General features: G+C 28.9%; 1 protein-coding gene across 4 annotated transcripts in view; it reads left to right on the top strand.

Annotated features, from left to right (window-relative positions):
• Positions 1-4,438: 4,438 nt before the first annotated feature.
• Positions 4,439-20,256, top strand: part of LOC111639319 (neurensin-1-like) — a 29,086-nt gene continuing 13,268 nt past the window's right edge. Inside the window, exons 1-2 of one of the 4 annotated variants that reach the window (XM_023385173.1) lie at positions 4,439-4,633; positions 4,703-4,798. The gene's annotated coding sequence lies outside the window, so the exon portion shown is untranslated. Of the gene's footprint in view, positions 4,634-4,702; positions 4,799-5,911; positions 6,572-18,273; positions 18,602-20,256 lie in introns of those variants that run through there. The other 3 variants (XM_023385172.1, XM_023385174.1, XM_023385175.1) reach the window with 3 other exon arrangements.

Raw genomic sequence — 20,256 nt, 5'->3', positions numbered from 1 at the left:
GTAGTTAATTGTTTAAGACATTTTTTTAGTAGAAAAAATAACACCGTAACATCAGTTTGATATTTAAGAATGCCGCCGTTTCGGGCGACGTTAACCTTGACAGTAATAAATAAATAATAATAAAAAAAACAACCGGAGGAAAAAATTGTTTTGATTACGGATAAATTCTATTGGTAGAAAGGACATAAAAGTAAAGTTATAAAACTTGACCTACAATAACTGTGAGTCATCGTTTGGATCATTAATTTCCCCTACTTTGGCCGTTGAACTTGTATGTTGTTATTATCGAGAATTATCGTAAATATAAAAGAGATTTTTAAGTAGTAAAATATACACCATTTTTATAAAAGTGTAACACCAATAATCTTTATTCATTTTTACTGAATTTTACACCCCAGTTCAACCGATAGACCAAGGTCTCGTTTGTTTCTAAGCTGATCCTGAGTAATATCACGTGTTGACTTTTTATCTGTACAGTTTCTAAGTTCAGTAATCTTCAAATAATAATAATAATAATAATAATAAAACAATTATAAGAGTAATTTTTAAAAAATATATTTTTATGTAACTCGAAATTTAAGCTGTCGANTTGCAGCTCGGCATTGTGACGATGTGACAATAAATAACTGCTCGTTCTAAATACATTTTATATATAAATATTTTAATTAATTTCCTAGGATAAAATATAGGTATTAATGCAACTTCTTCCTAACTATGGTAACAGATGAACCTTGATAATCCTTTTTATATCTGGTTCATGGGAAACTACATTTATTCAAGCTGAGTCACTGAGTTTTTCGCTGATAAACATCTAAATAATTTTAAATATATATAATAGTAAATCAATCTCTTTTGAATAAAGAGGTACTTTTATTGGTACAGATCTATTTTATATAGAACAATCAAATAGGATCTGTACCAATAGAAATGCCGCTTAATTAAGTAATGAATTGCTTCAAGATCAGAAAGATTTTAAAGCCCTTTAAAGGATTTCTTAGTGTATAGTTATTTAATAAGTTTTATTGTGGGCTATCAATAAATTGATAATAAAAGATAACGACTTCCTGAATATGCTGTATTCCCTTTACGAGTGGTGTAATGAATCTACTATTTAAGGCAGATAATAATAGCCCACAATAAATCCTTTAAGTAGTGTTTTGAAGGATTTTAAATCGTTTATTTCCGAGAGAAAAAAACCCATAAATTCATTCTGAAATTTTTAAATAATTCTTCTACAGCTTCAGGATTGGTTTTTATTTGGGGTGATCATTGTATAATTTATATAGTTTTTATTGATTTTACTGGACAGAAATATCTAAACAAAAAGAAAATTTATATATTATATAAATATAATTTATTTTTTTTAAAGAAAAGAAAAATATTCCAGGTAAATCCATTCATCGTGGATCATCTTCGAGTGGATTTCTATAACTTTTTGTTAATTACAACTGGTTTAATTCATAAATATATTATTAAAATGCTTCCCTATAAAATTTCTGTTAATATTTTCATTATATTCAATTAAAAAGAGAATAAATTTAAATAAATTCATTAAAACTGTTTCCACTCTTTTAAAGTTAATTAAAAATTCAAATAAAATTCATTAAACCGAATCATTTTAAAATTTAAAGCAAATTATACGTCCATTTTAAATACGTTTTAACAAAGTTAATTAAGAGAAATTACTTTGCAAAGAATAAGAATAAACAACCTGTAGAATACGGAACAATAAGATAAAGTATTAGAGTAAAAGAGCGTTGAATTAGTCAGGAAAGAAGAAGAAAAAATTACTAATTATTAATATTAATATATTTATTTTCATAATTTTTATAAATTAGAGAAAAGCTTTTCTAACAGTTAAAAAAATAAAAAAAACTTTCTATAGACGATAATAAACTCCATTCGAGCGAGTAATTACAACATTAATTTCTCATTGAAAACAATTTTGAAAATGCTACCAATGGTTAGGGACTCAATTACAATTTTCTGATGCGTTTCTATTCATCTAAACAATACAAAGTTCACCTCTAACGTCCTTTCAGTTAGCGATGAGGCCATGTTCTTGGTTGCCATGCAACTTCTTTGGCGATCGATAGCCGAAAAATGCGCATGATCGAAACTAGACCTCCCACGCTCCCGATTTCCAAGTAGACCATCGCAAGGATATCCACGTTACTTGTTCAGTAGATGTAGTACGAAAACGTATGATAACTGTCGTTCAGGTGAGTTATTGACGCATTTTCTATAATATACACAACCCACAATTAAAATTTATTTATTTACTTAGTTTTTTTACTTTATTATTTGTTATTGCTATATAAAAATTACAAAATAACATTAAACAGAACTTTTACTTCACATTGATTTGTAAAGTGAAAATTAAAATATTAAATAATATATATTTTGGAAGTAATTTCAGGAAAATAAATACTAAATATTTAAAGAGGTATATCATATTTAAGTGTAAATAAATTTTATATGCACACGAAACTGTACTTAAATCTTTCAAAACAATTACTAGAAAACATCGTGTGTTTTACGCCTCACAAAGAGGTGACAAAGTGAGGTTTTACGGATTTTCTTCACGTGAATAACACGAAATGGCTCTGAGTTAATCCATGTTGAGTAGAACCATTTCTTGCACCCAATACTTTTAAGGCTGCAATTTGAAAAAAAATTGTAGACCTACAAATTCCCACTGTCGTCCGTCCGTCCGTCTTTCCTTAATCTCTATAATGGAATTAGATAGATGAACGACGAGACCATACATGACAATTTTAGGGGAAGGAGATCCCAATTAATTATACAAGAACGTCTAATGTAAACCGAAAGTCATGTTATTTTACTACAAAAATTATCCCCTGAAAGGTGTTAGATAGATGCCCTGCACTACTCTACTGTTAAAGGAAAAGTATAAAGTACAGGGGCAAGCCACTATTAATTTGAGGTGGAGAGCATATATTTTAAATTAAATTAAATTTAAAAAAATATGATAAAAAATTGCAGCCCGGCATTGTGACGATGTGACAATAAATAACTGCTCGTTCTAAATACATTTTATATATAAATATTTTAATTAATTTCCTAGGATAAAATATAGGTATTAATGCAACTTCTTCCTAACTATGGTAACAGATGAACCTTGATAATCCTTTTTATATCTGGTTCATGGGAAACTACATTTATTCAAGCTGAGTCACTGAGTTTTTCGCTGATAAACATCTAAATAATTTTAAATATATATAATAGTAAATCAATCTCTTTTGAATAAAGAGGTACTTTTATTGGTACAGATCTATTTTATATAGAACAATCAAATAGGATCTGTACCAATAGAAATGCCGCTTAATTAAGTAATGAATTGCTTCAAGATCAGAAAGATTTTAAAGCCCTTTAAAGGATTTCTTAGTGTATAGTTATTTAATAAGTTTTATTGTGGGCTATCAATAAATTGATAATAAAAGATAACGACTTCCTGAATATGCTGTATTCCCTTTACGAGTGGTGTAATGAATCTACTATTTAAGGCAGATAATAATAGCCCACAATAAATCCTTTAAGTAGTGTTTTGAAGGATTTTAAATCGTTTATTTCCGAGAGAAAAAAACCCATAAATTCATTCTGAAATTTTTAAATAATTCTTCTACAGCTTCAGGATTGGTTTTTATTTGGGGTGATCATTGTATAATTTATATAGTTTTTATTGATTTTACTGGACAGAAATATCTAAACAAAAAGAAAATTTATATATTATATAAATATAATTTATTTTTTTTAAAGAAAAGAAAAATATTCCAGGTAAATCCATTCATCGTGGATCATCTTCGAGTGGATTTCTATAACTTTTTGTTAATTACAACTGGTTTAATTCATAAATATATTATTAAAATGCTTCCCTATAAAATTTCTGTTAATATTTTCATTATATTCAATTAAAAAGAGAATAAATTTAAATAAATTCATTAAAACTGTTTCCACTCTTTTAAAGTTAATTAAAAATTCAAATAAAATTCATTAAACCGAATCATTTTAAAATTTAAAGCAAATTATACGTCCATTTTAAATACGTTTTAACAAAGTTAATTAAGAGAAATTACTTTGCAAAGAATAAGAATAAACAACCTGTAGAATACGGAACAATAAGATAAAGTATTAGAGTAAAAGAGCGTTGAATTAGTCAGGAAAGAAGAAGAAAAAATTACTAATTATTAATATTAATATATTTATTTTCATAATTTTTATAAATTAGAGAAAAGCTTTTCTAACAGTTAAAAAAATAAAAAAAACTTTCTATAGACGATAATAAACTCCATTCGAGCGAGTAATTACAACATTAATTTCTCATTGAAAACAATTTTGAAAATGCTACCAATGGTTAGGGACTCAATTACAATTTTCTGATGCGTTTCTATTCATCTAAACAATACAAAGTTCACCTCTAACGTCCTTTCAGTTAGCGATGAGGCCATGTTCTTGGTTGCCATGCAACTTCTTTGGCGATCGATAGCCGAAAAATGCGCATGATCGAAACTAGACCTCCCACGCTCCCGATTTCCAAGTAGACCATCGCAAGGATATCCACGTTACTTGTTCAGTAGATGTAGTACGAAAACGTATGATAACTGTCGTTCAGGTGAGTTATTGACGCATTTTCTATAATATACACAACCCACTGTATTAATTAACAATTGCCATATTATAGAATGACACTTAACCTGTATGCATCCTTAACATTGTTTACTTCATTGATAAATTGAAGATGCTGAATGGTGCTTTCACGTAACATGATCTACTAAAGGTAGTTAATTGTTTAAGACATTTTTTTAGTAGAAAAAATAACACCGTAACATCAGTTTGATATTTAAGAATGCCGCCGTTTCGGGCGACGTTAACCTTGACAGTAATAAATAAATAATAATAAAAAAAACAACCGGAGGAAAAAATTGTTTTGATTACGGATAAATTCTATTGGTAGAAAGGACATAAAAGTAAAGTTATAAAACTTGACCTACAATAACTGTGAGTCATCGTTTGGATCATTAATTTCCCCTACTTTGGCCGTTGAACTTGTATGTTGTTATTATCGAGAATTATCGTAAATATAAAAGAGATTTTTAAGTAGTAAAATATACACCATTTTTATAAAAGTGTAACACCAATAATCTTTATTCATTTTTACTGAATTTTACACCCCAGTTCAACCGATANTTTAAATAAAAAAAAAGTTTATAAATATTTTGGATTTTTAAATTATTTAAAATAAATTATTTATATTGTAATATAGAGACACGAGAGCGATGAGATAGGGCTCGAGCCGTTCATAGTTGTGGGACTTCACCACTCATCGAAGACCATAAATAAAACTAATAGAAAACAAGATTTTTTTTAAACCTCTTGTCAAAAAACTGTGATTTATATTAATTTCTATATATATAAGACTACATTTTTGACTCCTCTGTATCTGGGTCCTCCGTTAAATGGCCCTGCTTGGACGCTTCCTCTACTGCATCTGACGTAACAGTTTTTTTAGGGTGATCGTTTACGAAAAAATGACCTAATTATATGTAAACAGAATGTGTGGAGGTGTCTTTATATTTTAGATAAAATTTTGTAATATTACACCCGTATAAAAACTAAAAATTCAGCTCTAGTTTTAATTTAAATGCATAACCGAAAGGATTTTTGTGTGAAGAATAGGCTATGTTGTAATGTCACGTCTCACCTGTATTCCAAGATACAAGAAAAGAACTGCATTTCAATGAGTTTTCAGAACGAAGAAGTTATAATTTTGCAAAATAAACAAAAAGAAATGTGCATTTCTTCTTGCAACCAAGTAATTTATGGCTGCAGGAAGAATTTCAGTTCTTTGATTTCACTTCATAAATAATAATAAAAAAAACAACCGGAGGAAAAAATTGTTTTGATTACGGATAAATTCTATTGGTAGAAAGGACATAAAAGTAAAGTTATAAAACTTGACCTACAATAACTGTGAGTCATCGTTTGGATCATTAATTTCCCCTACTTTGGCCGTTGAACTTGTATGTTGTTATTATCGAGAATTATCGTAAATATAAAAGAGATTTTTAAGTAGTAAAATATACACCATTTTTATAAAAGTGTAACACCAATAATCTTTATTCATTTTTACTGAATTTTACACCCCAGTTCAACCGATAGACCAAGGTCTCGTTTGTTTCTAAGCTGATCCTGAGTAATATCACGTGTTGACTTTTTATCTGTACAGTTTCTAAGTTCAGTAATCTTCAAATAATAATAATAATAATAATAATAAAACAATTATAAGAGTAATTTTTAAAAAATATATTTTTATGTAACTCGAAATTTAAGCTGTCGATTATACAGTTCGAGTGTACTTTTATGTAAGTAGTTTCGGTGTTCTTTTGTACACGTAGCTGTATCGATATGAGTAAATATCGATACATGTACATTCCTACGAGATTTCTTTTATAAATTATCATTGGTTATGTAAAATATTCCAATGAAATGTTTATGTTTCCTTGACGTTTCCAATTGAAGGACGTGCAACTAGTCAAAACTGGATCAAGAGGTATGCCTTTTTTTTTGTTTTAATTAACTCAATCGAATTACAAAGGAAGTTTAATATATTAAATATGTTCTAATTCACTCGATTTAGGCAATAATTTAAGCACTTTTACTTTATTTATTTTTTTCTTTTGTTGTATTTAAAATAAAATAAAAAAATAATAGAAAGTATCAGTGAATCTGGGGCATAGTTCTTACATGTACAAGGATTTTATGTATGTTTTATATATATATATAATTTTTTATACATGTATAGAAGCTAGATATAATAAATTTTAATAAAATTTAATTAAATTTACAGAAAAATTACAGAAAAATTCTCGTATCTAAATTGATGCTGTGTAACTTATTAACAATTAAAAATAATTAAAATGTTTATTACAAATATAAAATAAAACAATTTGAAATTGTAAAAATATGCAGAATTTTAAATAAATTACTATTAAAAATATTAAAATAGAACGAAGCGATATTTGATTTTGTTCTCTTGAAAACACATCAAGAGAACAAAGCCAAATTTCATTTCGATTTTACTGAATTTTATGACGTTAACATTAAGCAATATTATAAATATTAAGCAAATAAATTGCAATAAATATTAGAATATTTTGATATATTTTTTTCCAGATTAATTAATCCATTCATTAGAATATTCCCAAATTACAAAGAAGGAGCTATCAAAATAAATTATCGATCCATCAACAAATCTATTGAAATAATGGATCAGAGAAAAGAGTTTTCTCTTCTAGTGGATCAATTATTTTAACTCTTATGATTAATTAATTAAATTTTCCACGAATTTATCCAATTCTCTCTATTCTCTCGGATTGAATTCTCTTGTAAATGCTACACTAAAGTCGTTGTAATGAAAGTTAAAGTGCTACTCGGATGACGTTTTTGTTTTTTGTTCTAATTCTTTGTAAACGCGTAAAACTTAAAATAAGTTTATCAGTTTATATTTTGGATAATATTTTATCTGTTTTTCACTGTTTAAAAATTATATCAGAACTTTAAACAGTCAAATAATGGTTTAAAAATGTTATCTTATCTCTCATTGATTAGATGTTTTATGATGTTTTGATTGCTCATTGTCTCTTAATATAATAAATATAATTATAAATATATAAATGAGTTATTTTTATAAAGTTTTATTATTTAAAAATATTTAGAAATAATGAGAAATAAAATAAAACATATTTTTTTTTTTGCTCCAACATGCGTAGCGTAGCTGTTTAAGCTTGGTTAAATTCACCCCGCTATGCTATTTTACCCCTAGGACCTAGATTAAACGGTTCTCTGTGTCCGGGACATGGGCAAATGGACACTGCTGAACTACTAAACCATTTAATCCCTCATATTTTGAATCAAATGACCTTCTGTGTAGAGGATTTACACCAAATGATCCAGCTGGGATTCCCTCTCTCTGCAGTTTTCTCGGTGATCTTAATCATTCCTTCTATTTTTAAATAAAAAAAAGTTTATAAATATTTTGGATTTTTAAATTATTTAAAATAAATTATTTATATTGTAATATAGAGACACGAGAGCGATGAGATAGGGCTCGAGCCGTTCATAGTTGTGGGACTTCACCACTCATCGAAGACCATAAATAAAACTAATAGAAAACAAGATTTTTTTTAAACCTCTTGTCAAAAAACTGTGATTTATATTAATTTCTATATATATAAGACTACATTTTTGACTCCTCTGTATCTGGGTCCTCCGTTAAATGGCCCTGCTTGGACGCTTCCTCTACTGCATCTGACGTAACAGTTTTTTTAGGGTGATCGTTTACGAAAAAATGACCTAATTATATGTAAACAGAATGTGTGGAGGTGTCTTTATATTTTAGATAAAATTTTGTAATATTACACCCGTATAAAAACTAAAAATTCAGCTCTAGTTTTAATTTAAATGCATAACCGAAAGGATTTTTGTGTGAAGAATAGGCTATGTTGTAATGTCACGTCTCACCTGTATTCCAAGATACAAGAAAAGAACTGCATTTCAATGAGTTTTCAGAACGAAGAAGTTATAATTTTGCAAAATAAACAAAAAGAAATGTGCATTTCTTCTTGCAACCAAGTAATTTATGGCTGCAGGAAGAATTTCAGTTCTTTGATTTCACTTCATTTTAACTTTTTAAGTTCTTAGCCAATGGGCAGGAGGAAAGTTACTTGGAGGATCGCATTGCCTCCCAGTGTCGGCAAATTACGTTCAATAGTCGATAGTCACGCATAAAAAAGAAAAAGAATGAAACTATTTTTCGGAATTAAGAGATGCAGAAGTATAAATAAGAGGGCAGTGAAGGGGGAAGGTGAGGAGAGGAGCCAGCCTTGTTAATTGGCAATTGCATCAGTTAGAAAAATCCACGACTCACCCCATGATTGATGTCTTCATACAGTCCTGCCTGTGGGTGCAAATCTTTATGTTTGTGTATATATTCAATGAAATTTCATAATTAAGAAGTTATAACTATACAAAACAAGTATAAAAATTAATGAAATTTTATTTATCAGAAACAATTTATAACTAAAACTCGCGAAGAATTTCTTGACTCTGCGATTTCATTTCATTTTCGAGATCAAAAATCTGAAAGTATGGCGAGTAAAAAAATAATTTATTTGTAAAATTATTTTAAAAATATATTTCGTTTCAATTGCAAACTGTTATTTTATTTTTATTTTAATATATATTTAAATAATCACCGAGAAATTTTTAGTGGAAGATTTTCTAAGTTTACTTTAACTTTCTCCAGAACTCTTCTTTTCAAACGAAGAGTCAATTGATACAAAATCTCTCCAAATATTTAAATTGTGATCGAAGATTTTAATTCCAATGGGGAGAACCGTTATGTTAGTGATTCCTTTATTTACTCTTCTGAAATAGAAGATAGAACAAACGCACGTTTTGATGCAAATACATTACGATATTAAAATTTCATAATAATTGATAAACATTTCGAACGTATGGCACTCCTCTTCAGTCATTAATCTCTGAACATGTCCAACTATGTTGAGACTAATGACTGAAGAAGAATGCAACTATGTTGAGACTAATGACTGAAGAAGAGTGCAACTATGTTAAGAGACGAATGACTGAAGAAGAGTGCAATTTTGTTAATAGCTTAATGACTGAAGAGGCGTGCAATAGACACTCGAAATGCATATCAAATATTGTCAAATCTTAATCGTAGCATGCATTGATCAGATTCAAAATATTAAATCTTGATAATATATGTCATCCAAAAATTATATATTTTTTTGTATAAAAATATAAATATTTTCACTATTTTCTCTGTTATCTGTGCATGCAAACAACACGACGATACTTTTAGTAACATATTAAAACGAATTTTAACTTCGTAATTCCCTCTACACCAAATGTAAATGACCTTTATATACAATATAATTATTTTATATGTAGAGTTACATAATGTCTCGACCTTCGCCCTTTGGTAGGAGTTAACTACATTAATTAATATAATTGGCTATAGGGCCGGATTTACACAATATAAGCTGAAGCTACAGCTTAGGGCCTCACGCTACTGATTAGTTGAGTGTGGATCTTATATATTATAGTTTAAGGCCACAACCAATCGAAATCAACTAAAATTGTAGCAAGTAATAGAAAGGTTTATTGTGTAAACTGTAAGTTATATGAGTCAGAATGTTTTCTTTTCACTTATATTGAATTTCATTGGAAAGATGAGCATTCAAGATGACACCTGTTTTCCTTCATCATTATGAAAGCGTGTTAAAGCTGTCAAATGAAAGCTTTAAGAATAGTTGACAAAATACTTGTAAGAGAACTTTTATTTATTTATTTTTTCATTAAACATCTGCATTTATTTACTATAGTAAAAAGTAAGATTCCCTCCATGAGCATCGCTCCCTAGACAGCACTTGGTTTTATCTTGACGTAAACAGTGTCGAGACTTTACTATTTACATCAAACAATACGAATTTAATAGTGTTACATTGATTGTTGTAGACTTTCTTTTCTTTTCCTGTCATAAAAAACACTACTTTATATAAATACTTTAACTCTTCGACAATTTATTTTAAGTGAAAGCTTAAAATTAATACCGTTTTGTTATTTATAATAGAGAAATTTTTATGATTTTTAGCGCTTGAAATTCCCTTAGAACATAATAATAACTTTTACTTTCTGGCTTTTATATGTAACAAAAGGGACGTATGACAATCAATCAAAAAATAACTCCCCCCCCAAGATTTTTACATACAGGGGCACCTTAAATCATCGAGAAATGCAAAAAATTCAGGGGGATTTTGTATGTATGAATATTAATGTGTATGTGTGTGTAAAGGGTACGCCTTTTGTCAAAAATTTCTGAAATTTTGCAGGGAGATTTGTGTATATTATTAAATGTTCGTGTAGAATACGCGAACGGTATAGAACCCCTTTCACCTAGGACCTTTGGTAGGACCTTTGTTCATACATATTTTGACCTCTATATATTATAATCTAGAATATCTTTTGGTGGATTTATAGGTTTAAATTCTTCAATGAAATTCATGAAAATAATATAGTCTTCGGCTGACATACCTTTATTAATCAATAACATCACTTCTATTGGACTTACATTTATATATATATGTCAAGCTGCGGGGGTGTTTGATCGAAATCAACGTGGGTAGAAGAAAGTCACGTGACCAGGCGAGTAGGCGTTGGACGGGTATTCAATTTATCGATCACCTGTAGTGTTCAGTTTAAAACTACTTTTGAGAATATCGTTTAACTTACCTTTGCGGGTGGTTAAATATAGAAAGTATCTAGAATGAAAAGATACAAGAGAATTAGGTTAACCTCTTCAAATTCATATGCTAATATTAATGAATAAATTCTGTAAGGCGAAAAAACCCTTTATTTAAAACAGCTATTAATATAAATTTATTACTTACTTAGTTAATAAACATGTTAANCCCCTAAAAGATAAACCTCCCTGCCAAATTTCAGAAATTTTCGACAAAAAGCCCAGGAGTTATTAAACTTCAAATTGGGTGAACAAACTCGTGTTTCCCACACCCCATAAACATTCACACGTACAGAAAATCCCCCCTTCTTTTACATTTATCGACGTTTCAAGGTGCCCTGAGCCCAAAAAATGTAAAAATTTTGGTATGCATGGTTCTGGAAAACAGTAACGACGGTTTTCCAGAACCATACATAGAAAAACCAATAAAACGAATTAAAAAAAATTCTTCCACGTATCAAAATAAAGATTAATTCATATCATGTCCTTTACATAAAGGATGAAACGTCGGAAATCTCTTTGTGTCTTTACTGGGTCGGATGACTCTACTTGGACCCCCTGATGATAAAAGTAAAACGATTTTATATAAATTAAAAGTTTGTCTGACATCTGAAAGAAAATAATTTCATATGGAACTATTGTGTCGAAGTCTAAAAATAGAAGAGAAATTATTTTAAAAAAAGAGATGTTATGGACATGGAGAATAAAATCAATAACAGAAGAAGGATATAAATTTTCTGAGAAAAGTGAGAAAAGGCACGATAATCATATTCTTTGGAATGCAATTCGAGTCGATTCGAGGATGCATTATCACTCGAGTAGGTGAAATAATAGATTTATGAGGACATTTCTCCAAGTTAAAGATTGTCTTTAGACCAATTTCAGTCTTCTTAATCGTCGAACATTTTTTAATGTCAAGTACAGGCATTAAAATGACTTGTTTTCAATTATCTTTTATCCTATTGTTTTAAAATTATTATTATTATCATTTTACTTTCTCGACTATTATATCCGGGTCAAGAAATGTAAAAAACAAGGGGTGTTTTCTGTATGTATGGATGTTTATGTGTGAGGTGAAGCACTATTTTGTTTACCCAATTTGAAGCTTAATAACTCCTGGGCTTTTTGTCGAAAATTTCTGAAATTTTGCAGGGAAGTTTGTCTGTTAGGGACATTGATTCCATTAAATTTTGGTGATTAAAGGTTGAGGAGATGGGGAGATAGAGGGGCTTAAGTGCCATATCTCGACTTAACCAAGATTTTACTCGTTATTAGTATTCACAACTCTTTTATAAACTCATTTCTACTCTCAAAATTAAGCATTTTGCCACTTTATAATAATAATTAATAATATAAAAAGATTTTGAATACAATCTCATAACAGATGGCGGATGGCGCCATCAAATGTTGCCGAGAAAGTTAAGCAACTCGTTGCTGGATTTTTTTTTTTTAAATTAGAAAATATGCTTAACATCGCCATTGAGGTGATGTTACAATAACATATATTTTATGGTTAAAAGTCGATATTTGAATATGTTATTTATTCAAAAGTATTGTAAAAGTCGGTACAGAATTTTTGCATTTTTTAAAAGAAACAATAAAGAAAAAAAAATTGTATAAAAGTCTTGAAAAGAAATTGTTAAAACATCTGAATAATGCATTTTTCAGTTAGTAGGAATGCAATATGCGATACATTTCACTAGATATTATACTGATCAAACCAGAAGGTGACACTAAGTACTAAAGAATAATGTCTTTTATATACTTCCATGACGTGATTTCTCTCATTTCACTTTGTAATTTATAAAATTATATATAATAAATAAATATATATATATATCAAATTCCTTACTTTACAACCCTTAAAACTTGATTTTCTTTTGCTTGACAAAAAATTACATACACAAGGATACGTAACTAAAATCTATACGTAATGATATACAGGGTGGTCCAGAAGGCAGTTAATTTAGTCAGCTGGCTCCAATTTGGTAAAAAAATTTATATCAGTCGTAAAAGTGGGGTTAATTTAACAGTCTTATAGCAGGATCTAAAGGTGACAACATAATAAAGCATGGTCTCTTACTACTGATATAAATGAAAATAATATACTTGAGCGTACAAATTGGGGGAGCAGACAGGACCAGCCTCCAAAATTTGGGCAAAACAGTGAGGAAAATTTGATTAAAGCAAGAAAAAAAGTTTACAGCGACGAGTTACGTAACTTTCCTGGCAAAAAAGTTAAAATTGTGTGTGATTCCATCTGTTATGAGATTGTATTAAAAAAGTTTTTTATATTATTAATTATTATAAAATAGCTTAATATTGAGAGCAGAGAAGAGTTTATATAATATTGTGAATGCTAATAACGAGAAAAATCTTTGTTAAGTCCAACACCTCAACCTCTCTATCTCCCCATCCCCTCGACCTTTAATCACCAAAATTCAATAACATCAATACCCCTAAAAGATAAACCTCCCTGCCAAATTTCAGAAATTTTCGACAAAAAGCCCAGGAGTTATTAAACTTCAAATTGGGTGAACAAACTCGTGTTTCCCACACCCCATAAACATTCACACGTACAGAAAATCCCCCCTTCTTTTACATTTATCGACGTTTCAAGGTGCCCTGAGCCCAAAAAATGTAAAAATTTTGGTATGCATGGTTCTGGAAAACAGTAACGACGGTTTTCCAGAACCATACATAGAAAAACCAATAAAACGAATTAAAAAAAATTCTTCCACGTATCAAAATAAAGATTAATTCATATCATGTCCTTTACATAAAGGATGAAACGTCGGAAATCTCTTTGTGTCTTTACTGGGTCGGATGACTCTACTTGGACCCCCTGATGATAAAAGTAAAACGATTTTATATAAATTAAAAGTTTGTCTGACATCTGAAAGAAAATAATTTCATATGGAACTATTGTGTCGAAGTCTAAAAATAGAAGAGAAATTATTTTAAAAAAAGAGATGTTATGGACATGGAGAATAAAATCAATAACAGAAGAAGGATATAAATTTTCTGAGAAAAGTGAGAAAAGGCACGATAATCATATTCTTTGGAATGCAATTCGAGTCGATTCGAGGATGCATTATCACTCGAGTAGGTGAAATAATAGATTTATGAGGACATTTCTCCAAGTTAAAGATTGTCTTTAGACCAATTTCAGTCTTCTTAATCGTCGAACATTTTTTAATGTCAAGTACAGGCATTAAAATGACTTGTTTTCAATTATCTTTTATCCTATTGTTTTAAAATTATTATTATTATCATTTTACTTTCTCGACTATTATATCCGGGTCAAGAAATGTAAAAAACAAGGGGTGTTTTCTGTATGTATGGATGTTTATGTGTGAGGTGAAGCACTATTTTGTTTACCCAATTTGAAGCTTAATAACTCCTGGGCTTTTTGTCGAAAATTTCTGAAATTTTGCAGGGAAGTTTGTCTGTTAGGGACATTGATTCCATTAAATTTTGGTGATTAAAGGTTGAGGAGATGGGGAGATAGAGGGGCTTAAGTGCCATATCTCGACTTAACCAAGATTTTACTCGTTATTAGTATTCACAACTCTTTTATAAACTCATTTCTACTCTCAAAATTAAGCATTTTGCCACTTTATAATAATAATTAATAATATAAAAAGATTTTGAATACAATCTCATAACAGATGGCACTACACACAATTTTAACATTTTTGCCGGGAAAGTTACACAACTCGTTGCTAGATTTTTAAACTAATAAAGCAATGGTAGAAGTTTATCTCTGGAAAATTATTAAGAAGTTTTTTGAATGGAACGAGCAATTATTTTATTGTGACATCGTCACAATAATTGCAATTTTTAATCATATTTAATTTATTTAAAGTCAGTAGTGGCTTGCCCCTGTACATCACACTTTTTCCTTTATCAACGGAGTCGTGCTGGTCATCTATCTAACTTTCAGGGGACATTTTTATATTAAATAACATGACTTCCGCTTTGTATCGGAAGTTCGTATACAGATAATCGGGGCCTTTTTCTCCTAGGCTTTCCATATTTGGTCTCGGTTTTCATCTATCTAGATCCGTTCTCGACATTACGGAAAGACAGACAGACGGACGGATGACAGTGGAAATCGCTGTCCAGTTTATGAGTTTACAATAGTTAAGTTTTTCTTGATAAAAATGCTTTGATGACGTTTATTCTTAATAAAATAGAATTTTCTTACATATTGGTCAGTATGTAAAACTATATATTGGGCCATAAACCACTAAACACTGATAAACACGGAATGGTCACGTGGAGTTTTCCGTGTTTTCTTCACGTTCCTACTACCTAAATAAAGGTCAGTTTTCCAAAGAAAGTCTTCTCGAGAGGCATCACCAATCGGCAGATCGTCTCCATGTTGCGTTGCTTTATTCCATTAATTCAATCCAATCTTCAATCGATAAAGTTGATGGGCAGCGTTAACATTACGTTCTTAACATTTCTCCTTCCATTGGATCACACAATAACACTTGATGAATAAACTCAATTTATTTTTATAAATTAGTATTAAATTAATTATCTTACTTTTAAAATTCTTCCTGTAATTCCTTTTAATTGTGGCAAATTTCTTGAATTGGACACAGTTAAATGAATTCTTCCTTTGCCCAAATCTTGAATTTGTGTCAATGTAAAAATCTTTCAATAATTTTTGATGAAAGTAAACATTCCTCGACGAAAAATTCATTTCAAATAGTCTTTCTATTAAATCGAACTATGATTAAAATAGCAAAATTCAATTAGAATTTCTGTTTATTTTCTTTTCTTTTGTATTTCGAATGAATTTTCTATTTATTTTAGTTATAATAATGAAAAATTGAAAACAGGTAACACATAGAAATAGGAATTTTACATATTATCTCGAGTAATTCAGTAAGAAATTTGAATAATAATTGCAAATATTTGAAGATAAGAATAAGATAGACGATGACTTCTCAGAGATCGAAAGAGGCCCGAACTGTATTGAATTGAACAGCTAAAAATTGTATTATAGTTTCTAAATTATAAAATTTGACAAAAAATAAATAAATAAATAAAAATGTCTTCCCCTCTAATACGAAAGAAATGCAATGGAACGAATAATCTGTATTAAATGGTCCCGGAAATATGAAACACGAGTGCATTCTTTTCGTCAGAATATTGCACGCTTTTAGCGCAGTTTGACGTCAACTATATAGTTTTTTTTTGCAGTGTGATATATAAAATGACGTCAAATTGAAGTAATGGTATATGGACTTTATGGTGGCACCCCAAGAATTTTTCGGGACAGATCATCCTAACAACCCAGCCAATCCATTGGACCTTTCCGAACCCATTAATAGTCTTGGTAAAAGTCTCTCTTACTGTCACAGGCGGAAGGAACTTTAAAAGAAAAGGGTCCTTTGCGATAAAACCATAGACAGGCGGGCGAAACTAAAAAAATATATTTATATAAAATAGAGTCAGAAAGTTAAGAACGATTATGGTTGACAAATGTATTTCTTAAAGTAGGGCTTAAAAATAAAATATTTGTGTAAAAATGATTAATGATTATCTTCAGAAACATTAATTTAATTACCCCCTTTTATACATGCAATTCAGAAAAAAAAAATCCATTTTTTTCAGTTTTTAAAGAATAAAAAAGTATATACAAAAAACATTTTTGATTGCACTCTTTAAGTGTTTCTTCATTCTCCCTTTATGTAGCCGAATCTAATAATTTCTAAACTTTTAAATATAACGTCAAATAAAATATTTACAATTGAAACTACTACAAACAATCTTTTATAAAAGAATAAATCTTCAAAAGGAAACTCAAATCAAATGAAATAACGAAATCCCCAGCGCATCAATGAGATATCTCTTCATATGTTATCTCATTTATTTCTGTACAAAAATAGAAATAAATTTATGATTTTATCAAGAAAGTTGTACTAAAAGTCAACAATATATATATAATATTCTTAAGTAAATTATCTAAATTATTAATAAATTCTTTGATAAATATAAGAGAAAGTATGAAAAGTTGATTTTATTCTTTACACTTTGTATAAATATTTAGACAGTGTTCAGATATTTATTTTTAAAGACATTTTAATTTGGGGTTTTAATAACTTTTTCAATGTAAAAATTATTAGATATATTATAAAATACTGTATTAATATTCCGTAGTTTCCTGCAGATTACTTGCATTTGAAATCAGATGTATATTATATATTAAACTTAAAATTTTAAATGATTTCTAATCTTATAATTAGAAATTATATAAAATATTTTATTAAAGTTTTACTTTATTTTAAAATAAGGAAAAATATATTAAAATATTCTAAAAGCCAACCATTTTAAGGGGAGGATAAGTTTATGATACAGCAAATGACAGACAATCAGCAGGACTTTAAACGTAAAGATTACATCTATTATTTTACCAAATTGAAGTTATCAAGTCATAAAATATATCAAATATATTATTTATAAACGTAGAATCTATAAATTCATCAGGAATGACTCTCCCCTCTCGGCATCAGGAATCCCCCTCGGCAGGGGACGACTCCTTGGAGGACTTTCTATAGGAAACTGGCTCCCTATTTAAGGATTACAAACGTGAAGAAAACCCGGAAAACTCCACGTGGCCATCTCGTTGATGAGGCGCGAACCCACGACCTCACTAAGTGAATAAAAACCACCGAACACTGGGTTCAGTGGTTTTATTCACTCAGCTATCGGAAATTTCGTAGCGATTTCGAGATGCTGAATGTGGCAATAATGCTAATTACTTTTTAACCGTTAATTTTTAAAGTATTGTATTTCTAAATGAAAATGGATAACCTTAAAAGAGCGTTTACGACGTGTTGTGTTGTATGAGTTTAAAAAGGAAGTACGCAGCGGAAGCAACACGTAGTTTTTATAGTGTTTACACGGAGGTGTTCTTTCATTTAGTGCCCGAAGGAAACGGTTTTCTAGATTTAAACAGGAAAACTTTTCTTTTAGAGACGAATCCCGTTCGAGCAGAGCAAATATAGACGACTGTGGCGTACTTATGTAAGATTAACAAGTGATGTAAAGCACCTGCGTGCGTTTTCTAAGTGGAAGGGGAAAGAATGGCCCATTTTTGGGTATATACGAGTAAGAGGCGATGAAAAATGGGTACTATACAGCAATATGAAAAGGAAAAGACTGTGTTTTGCAGACTGCACGATTCTGTGCAGTCTGTACAACACCGTAGTAACTATTAGATCGAAAGAAGATAATGCTGTAAGTATGATGTAATCATAAAGAAATCTTTTATTACAAACTTTTAAAACCTAATAAAACCATTACTGCATAGAAATATTGTCACAATTGGAAAATACTGAAATATACCATTGAAAAGAAAAGACTAGAGATAATAAGAAAACGTGGAATGGTGTTGTAATGTGGTAACTTTATGGTGTATGTTGTTCCATTACGATAATGCCAGACTCTACAAATTAGTTTCTAAACAATATGAAATATATATTTGATGAATTTATATGACTTGTTAACTGTATAATAACTCTGATATATTAATTTTATGTATAAATACTTTTCCTTATAATAGCAATAACTCAGGGGTGGCCATATCTTGTCACGATAGCAGCCAGTATATTTCTGATACACTAGCTGCTATCGTGTCCTATATTACATATACAGTATATATATACAATATATACACAGACAGTGTTTTACTTACGAGGAGTAATGTGGGTATTGAATTCCCGGAGGCTTTATAGTATTTTTTACACCATCCTCCCAGATCACCCCACCACTGTATATAGAGTTAACAGCACCAAGTTGGACCTCTATCTCTAAGTAATGAGAAGTATGGGTTTGATATGTTGGAAATTACATTGAATTATATACGATTATTTTATTTTTCTGCACTCAGTTAACTGTAATTTAGTACAGGAACATCTGATCATCATCTCTTAATGATGTTCTTCTAGATGATACATCTAGATACACTTGCAACACAGCTAAATGGATATGTTTTCTTGTTAGTAATTGTTATTTATATAGTATTAATTTAGATTTCATTCAATATACCCTATAAAAATTTAATTTACATTTAAAAATAATTGCGTATTATATATTAAAATATATAATTTAAATTATTTTTAAATCATTAAATACGTTTACAGTTCAGATATTAAGAATATTTTATCAGTTTTATCTGTTTATAAAATTAATAATTTATCTTATTTATTATTTATTTATCCAATTTATCTATTGTTTATTTATTTTAATAAATATAAGAAAGGTTTGTAATATATTGAGATATTAGAATTAATTTTAATCATTAAAACGTTAAAATAAATTTAATTTAAATTAATTTAAATTAAATTTTGATATTAATTTATCAATTTTTCATACTGATTTTAATAATAAATTAGAATATATTGTTAGAAAATCTTTAAAATTAATTTAAATAACTTTAATTTAATTTAACTTAATTTATTAATAAATTTTTAGATCATTTATTCAATAACTTGTGTAACTTTTAATAAGAATCAGTAAATAATTTATAAAATAAATCAATGTATTAAGGTTCAAAATAAATACATTTCTATCATCATGAACTAAAATTCTATTAAAATAATTTTAATTCAAGATAAATATACCCTTATAAACTTTGATAAAATTGACCCTTATAATTTTATCTTTTTAGGATACAGATTAAAGAAATAAAATAATAATATATATACACATAATTTACATATTTCAAATACTTTATTTATCATCAGACTGTATGCATGTAATATAAAGTAAACATCAGTGCAGTATATATATATATAAGCCTATATATTTAAAAGTATACTTGAAACACATAAAGCAAAACACAGTTAACTCATTTTTGGGCCACTTTGTATATATATATATATATATATATA

Source organism: Centruroides sculpturatus, unplaced genomic scaffold (assembly GCF_000671375.1).
Source record: "Centruroides sculpturatus isolate CEXI.00-Female unplaced genomic scaffold, Cexi_2.0 scaffold1174, whole genome shotgun sequence".
NCBI lineage: Eukaryota > Metazoa > Arthropoda > Arachnida > Scorpiones > Buthidae > Centruroides > Centruroides sculpturatus.
Note: the sequence above shows the minus strand (reverse complement) of the source record. Positions and strands in the feature narration are given on the sequence as shown.